This window comes from Diadema antillarum, unplaced genomic scaffold (genome assembly GCF_040938485.1).
Source record: "Diadema antillarum isolate AM-2024a unplaced genomic scaffold, OU_Dant_1.0 scf00000045, whole genome shotgun sequence".
In the NCBI taxonomy this organism is placed as follows: Eukaryota; Metazoa; Echinodermata; class Echinoidea; order Diadematoida; family Diadematidae; genus Diadema; species Diadema antillarum.
In genome coordinates, this window is record NW_027270934.1 from 1203745 (window position 1) to 1210956 (window position 7212).

A 7212-nucleotide genomic window follows, 5' to 3' on the forward strand; every position below is an offset into this window, starting at 1 on the left:
CACACTGATCGTGTTTGCGACTTCGTTGAATAGGAGGAAAATATGTACGCTGTCTTTAATCTCTTACATGTGTTTATTCTTCTTGTGAACCCTCCTCGATCTTCTAGTAAATGATTTCCAATCCTGCATGTTACATCCATTCACTCTCATTGACTCTAGTGCTTAAGAAGACAATGCTGCGGTTAGATCCAAACAAGGCGATCTCAAACACCCTTCGGATTACACGTCTGAAATGGACAAGCATTCTCAGGATGACTCTAGTATCAAGAGGTGTGGCGTCAGGTTTTTAGTGGAACACTCTTTTCCATCATTATGATTACTAGTCTTCCTTTTTTTTTTTACAATGCCAAAGTGTGCGTTGTTCCTTTTTTCGTTATTATACAATTTGTGTATATATTATTTCATATTGAGTTCAATTATTCATTTCATTTCATTTTATTGTTTCTGTATGGCACAATATAATCAACTCTGATCACTTTCAGAAATAAACACATGATTCATAATAATTCATGGCTGCGGTTTTGCACATGACAGGTAATCAAATAATTGTGACAAAGAACGAATACATAATGATAATAAACAAAAAGTCAAGGCACCTTATACAGGAGGATCCCCAGTAAGGCGAGCTTGATATTGGGGTCTCATACACAGATAAATAAATAAACAGTTTCAACCAACTGTCGGTTTACTTAACTACAACAAGACAAACTAGTTTTACACAACAAAAACAGTTACACAACAAAACATACACGGACATGTACGCAGGTGATGCTAAGAAAGAAAAACAAAGAAGAAGGGGACAGCGATAATGAAAGATGGTGAGAAAGAACAGGAGAGAGAGAGAGAGAGAGAGAGAGAGAGAGAAATAGAAAAACTCCTCGTTATCTATCCTTCTCAACTGGATGAAAGTCAAATTGACACAATGTATCGCTTTGTGTCATGTATTCTTTTCTTGATGGAAATAGATAAACAGTTGAATCAAATTGGCCCCCAACCCCTAAGCAAAAATTCGCCTCAGAAACATGTTATCAATGGTCAGGACAGAAGTCATGAGAGAACAGTTTAAAGGTAAATAAACTCAGACGGCGGTAGGTTTCTTTTGAGCACATTAGATCCATGACTAGTCTCCAGTGGTTTCAATTCAATGTTTGTTTCATTTTTCGACAAGAACATAATAAACATTACTTCTTCTTTTTTGGTAACAGTAAATAAGGTGCGTAAAACTATGTAGGATGAAAAGAATATACAATAAATGTAGCACCTTGCAATAATTACACATTATCATAAAACTCAAGTGATTTGAAATAAGTAAACATTGTGGATAATTCGACAAATGGAGGGACCCACTAAAAAGGCAAAGCTTGTAGAATGTGGGCCCCTCAGAAGAAAAACATCAGTTGAAAGCAAAGAGAAGGTCTGGAAGCCCACTAGAGAGATAGATCAACAAAACGGACACATGTACACACGTAAAAACATGAAACGGGACTGAAATAGGAGTAACAGTACAACAGGGAGTTGACTATGAGATGAGACAAAATGAGACAAAACTAACATAACAGTACGAGAACAGAACGGAACAAACAAAACAGACAAAAACGTTTAGCAGAGACAGCGATCTCGTCGGAAGTATGTCGAGGGAGAGAGAGAGAAAGAGGGGGGTGGTGGAAGAGTGACGCGAGAAAGAACAATGTACTAGCGATATAATCGCGGAAATATCCTAACCTTATTACATGAGTATAATAATAAGAGAATATACGTAGCAATCAATACGTGCTTTTTTTCTTAGATAAAGGGTTATAACAGCTGGTTAATTCAAATCAGTAGAATTATAAGATTGCAGTAGAACAAATTTCAGTTTCCTTTTAAATGAGTGTATAGAGGGGGCATTTTTAATATCGGAATGCAATGAATTCCAATAACTTGGGCCGGTATAAACAAATGTGTTCTTGGCTAAAATCGTACGAAGAAGAGGTAAATGATATTCATTAGAACGTCGAGTTGGATATTCATGAAATGACTGATTTTTAGAACAACAGTGAATTATTAACGACCGTGACGCCATCATCATGCGCTGTTCTGCGGTATATTAGTATTTCACGCGTTGTTGATACTCATCCATGCGATTGTATCAAACCAGTACCTGCATTCTAATTGTATTTTAGCGTGTCATGCACGTGTCATTCTTTTTCCCCTAAGATAAAAACATTGAAAAAAAAAAGAAATCAAGGGACCACTTTGATTTCAGCGAAAAATATTTCTGTAGTTTTTATTTAAATCTGAGACATAAATAGATATTATAATAGATAGATAGATAGATATAAACAGACATATAGATTTTGGTTTATTTCATCAAAAGAAAGGTGAATTACCATAGCAGCCCAGAGGCTGAATTGCGTGTCCTTGATGAAGGATGTACGAACAAAACAATACAATCAATTCAAATTGAATAATTCTTCATATTAAACAGAAAAAAAAATGCGAGCCTTATTACATTTACTACAAATAGAATTCTTTTTCAAAATACAATTTTACATAAAAACCAGTTACATATAAGAAATTACAACTGAAAATGACATGCGCGTTTGTTTGTTTGTTTGTTTGTTTGTTTGTTCTAATCAATTTGTATCTTCATGTCAACTTAGACGGGATCGAGAATCTCGGAGTAGATGCCAAATCAGTTTGACTCCCATCCCCACAAGATTTCAAACAACAGACATATTTAATCACATGTCATTTATACAGCCAACAAGTTTGGGTGAAACTATCTTCTCCCAAACTTGCATACTTTCAAGGAATATGACGTTGTTGGGTGTCTCTCCTCCCCTTGACCGGGCATGAAGGAGAAAGTCGAAAACATGAAACTTTGGAAATAAAAATACGTGGCACATAATGTTACACTTTAAATATTTTATTTTCAAGTTATCTTCTCATAAATACTCAACTTGAAAGAAGACACATAAAGTTCAGGATCTCTGTAGCGGTTGCCAGATTCTTCAAGGAATTATGATCTTGAAATTCGATTTTCGCTAATCACCTATACAATCATAATCTACATCGTCATTCATTCATCTTTCATTGGTCTATGACGGGACATAGAAATTTTGTTTCCATTGACATTACATTGTACATTAATCATGACATTACAAACACATCTCACATCACAATTACATATATCAGTGAAAGGTACAAAGAACACAAACAGAACCCTACAAATCAATTACACAATCTTACACATACAATATATCATTTCTTTAACCCTATATAGCCCAAGCTACTTTGACCCTTCCCAGGCCCAAGGATTTTGAGTTTACAAACTGATGATAATACTATGATACTACAGACAAAACTTGCGTGAGAAAATTCAAAATAACACAAAATAAGATGATTATCTATAAAAACTGTTTTTTTTTAAATCATTTCTATTATTTAAATGCCTATGACACATTAAAAAGATATTACTGTAGCCAATACAATAAAGTCGCACAAAGAAATAAATGAAATGATAAGAAAGAGACAACTTTTACTCACTTTGACTGTCGACTCCACACAAGAATGCCATCATAATGACGTATGCCCCATACGATACACATCCAGCACGGCTGCGGCATCCGGTGACCGCCATAACTTTGTATACTCCTCAGTTACGAATCCAAAACTCGAAGATTTTTCCTCGCGCAAATGGCACACCAAAATATCTCCTAGAGGATGATAAACACAGATCTTGGTTAAAGTAAAACACTCTGGAAAAACACACCAGACCCACGAATATTCAATGACTTGCGAGTGAACCATAGGTCAGTGCTGAAGCTTATGAGGAGAGTTGTTGCGCTATATATTACAGCGTAGACCAGTGGGGAAAGGCATTGGGCCGCTCAGCACAGCGCTCGATATGCCTGCTATTGTATCTTCACAGGAAAAAACTTTTCACCCACCTGTAGGGTGAAATATAGCGAAATGTTTGATCATTCTTTCCCGTCTTTTGTTTGGTCTTAACTCGTCGTGGCCAATTGTCGTCTGAGCAATGACATTGAGTTACTCAGTGGGACAAGGGTGGGGCGTCACGGATCATTGCGTCGGACATATGTCGGAGAGATTGATGTTCATTCCCTTCAGTGGATGAGCATTGTCAAATGGGTGATTCGGCCAGCTTGTATTCTGAAAATATTATGATATACTATTAAATATTATACTTGTACTCTCCTTCTCTCCCTCTCCCATCTCTCTCTCTCTCTCTCTCTCTCTCTCTCTCTCTCTCTCTCTCACGTAAACATTATCTACGTTTGTACTCCAATCAATACACAGTGTATCAAGGAAAGTAATATGATAAAGAGTTATGCACACTCATTACCAACTCTCAAAGGAAAAAAACTCAGTATCAAAGAACATAAACATATGAGATATGATATATAAGGCAGCAATGACAGGAAAGCCAATCGAGGCAACGGAGTTAAGGACTGCAACGTCTCAGCCTATCACTACTTGAAGTGCTATCCCACACCACGTTCAAATGGGGTCATCCCACGAGACCGATACCCACGAGTCATACAGCCCATGAGTTTGTTGATGCAACACGGGGCTTAATGTGTCGGTCTCGTGGGCCTTGTTTGCCTAGTGTAAAACCCATGGGCTGTATGACTCATGGGCTGTATGACTCACAGGCTTTATGACTTGTGGGCTGTATGACTCGTATGCTGTATAACTCGTGGCCTGTATGACTCTTGGGCTGTATGACTCTTGGGCTGTATAACTCGTGGACCGTATAACTCGTGGGCTGTATGACTTGTGGGTGTCGGTCTCGTGACGTGCACCTGTTCAAGCTGACTTTAATAAAGAGTCACAAGAGAATGGTAGAGGTCTCACTGCATTGAGCAGCAAATCAAGCTAAATTTGTTTTGAAGTTTCACATGTTTTCATGGAACAATGATATCAGTTGCGATACCATATACAATGTAATGCAAATTGGAGGTGATGACGTCATTAACACCTCTCGTCGTCTCCCACTGAACTCTACGTATAGGCCTATATTCATTTTTTTTTTTAACGCTCAGTGAAGAAGTTGTTTACTTTGCGTCAAACAATAGTCTCAGGAGTAGCTATTCACAGAACAATAACTGTACTCACAAAGGGGTTGCATAGTTGTGACATTGTCGACCAAAACAGCTCATTTACGATATGTTTTTGTACACAAAGCAAAGTTGTGAGGTCACATCTTCATGGTCTCTTTTGATTTTCATATAAGTTGTTTGTGAATGATATTACTGTAAGATGAAGACATGCTAAACTTATATAAGGTCAACATGCTACTTATATCATAGACTTTGATTAAAATTCTGCCATTCTGTTCATCTGGTCTTAATGTATGAATTAGAGTCAACTTGGACATGTTGTGACATTGTGTTCCATAGAGTTATTCAAATTCTTACTGGATCATCAGCAACACAAGCTAGTGAGCTACCTTCAAACTGCATGTCTGGATGACTGACCATGACTCACCCCCACGTCTCCATGTAACATATAACACATTGTGTGAAGATGACTATATACTTTTAACATTTATTGCCATTTAATCGGGATTCTGATAAGTGGTTCCACTGCTTAAACTGGATAAGATCACGACAAAATTTTCAAGGCGCATTAATTTTACTGCTTAAACTGGACAAGGCATCAGTGTGATGAGAAGAAAATAGTTTGTGACGCCACACATTGATGATATAGAGAAAACATAAGAAGAATTCTACAATATATATATATATATATTTTCATGAAATGTACACATTCCCTCCTCTTGATACTTTGTACTGACATGTAGTAAATGTAATATAATCTCCTGTTTTGCTCTGAAAGAGGTAAGTCAAGTATTTTTTCATTATGCTATGAAAATGAAAATGAAATATTCGTTGCTTTCCCTTCATATTTTCTTTGTATCATTGTCCATTGACGTCAAGAAGTGTTGTAGTCTTCTCATCCAGCAATGGCTCCACCGAAAATTCAAAACTTCATAACTTTTGAAAGGATTGTCTAATTTTCTTCAAATTTCACTGATGCATTGTACTAATATTGCGCACTTCCTCAATCCATATGCATGTATATCTATGGATATATACATATTTACATATATATATATATATATATATATATATATATATATATATATATATAAATATAGTACATGTGTATATATATATATATATATATATATATATATATATACAATGTATATATATTTGGGTTTCATTCAATTTCATGGGTCATTTCATGACTTGATGAATACATTACACTTGCAATATCGAAATTCTTTAAATCTACTACCCCCTCCAAAAAAAAAAAAAACCAAACCAACCATAACAGAAATATGAAATTAAAATGCACAGTAACTTTAAGTTTTCTTGTTAGCATTTATTGACAAAATGTATATATATAATACAATGCATACAATGTACAGCTATCATACCTGATGTGACATTATCATAATTTGACAAAGTTTCAAATATTTTCTCAGTTTCTTCCAAGGCTGGTGACCAGATAGTTTTAAAAGGGTGAAAGTATAAATTCTCTAACCCCCCACCAAAATCCAAACATATCATAAAGTCAACCACTTACTGTAAGCAGACCCCCCCCCCCCACTTTCAACTAGTATTGGTGTTACTGCAGAAACTGAACAGTTAAAAATGTGACCTTTATAAATGACCTGACATCTCAAGAATGCTATGTCATAAGACACATGTTTATGTGTGTATATATAAACATATTATATATACACTGTATCTTTTAATTCTAAACTTCATTAAGATTTTTTTGTCATTATTTCTAGCATAAGCAAAGACGTGTTCTGAGTTTACATTGGCTGGCTATTACTTTGTGTCACTTTCAAACTGACTTGGCATAAATTGAAAATGAAGACACATTCTACCCCAGATAGATATAAATACAGTGTAGGTATAAATCATAAATTATTGTGTTAGTTAAAATTGGCATAAATTAAATGATTTTCTCCAGTTCCTTTTGACCTGGCTTGGATGAGGTTAACTGTAATCCACATTAACTTAGTTTGTCATTCTCTTGATATGCATAAGGAGTCATGATACAGATAGCTGAATGAACAACCTGAAGACCTCACGTCTCCGACTTCTTTTGAAGGGGATACGTTGTACTAAAAAGAAACCCACAAAACCAGTGAACACGTTCAGATCTTATTACAGATGGGTTGCAATC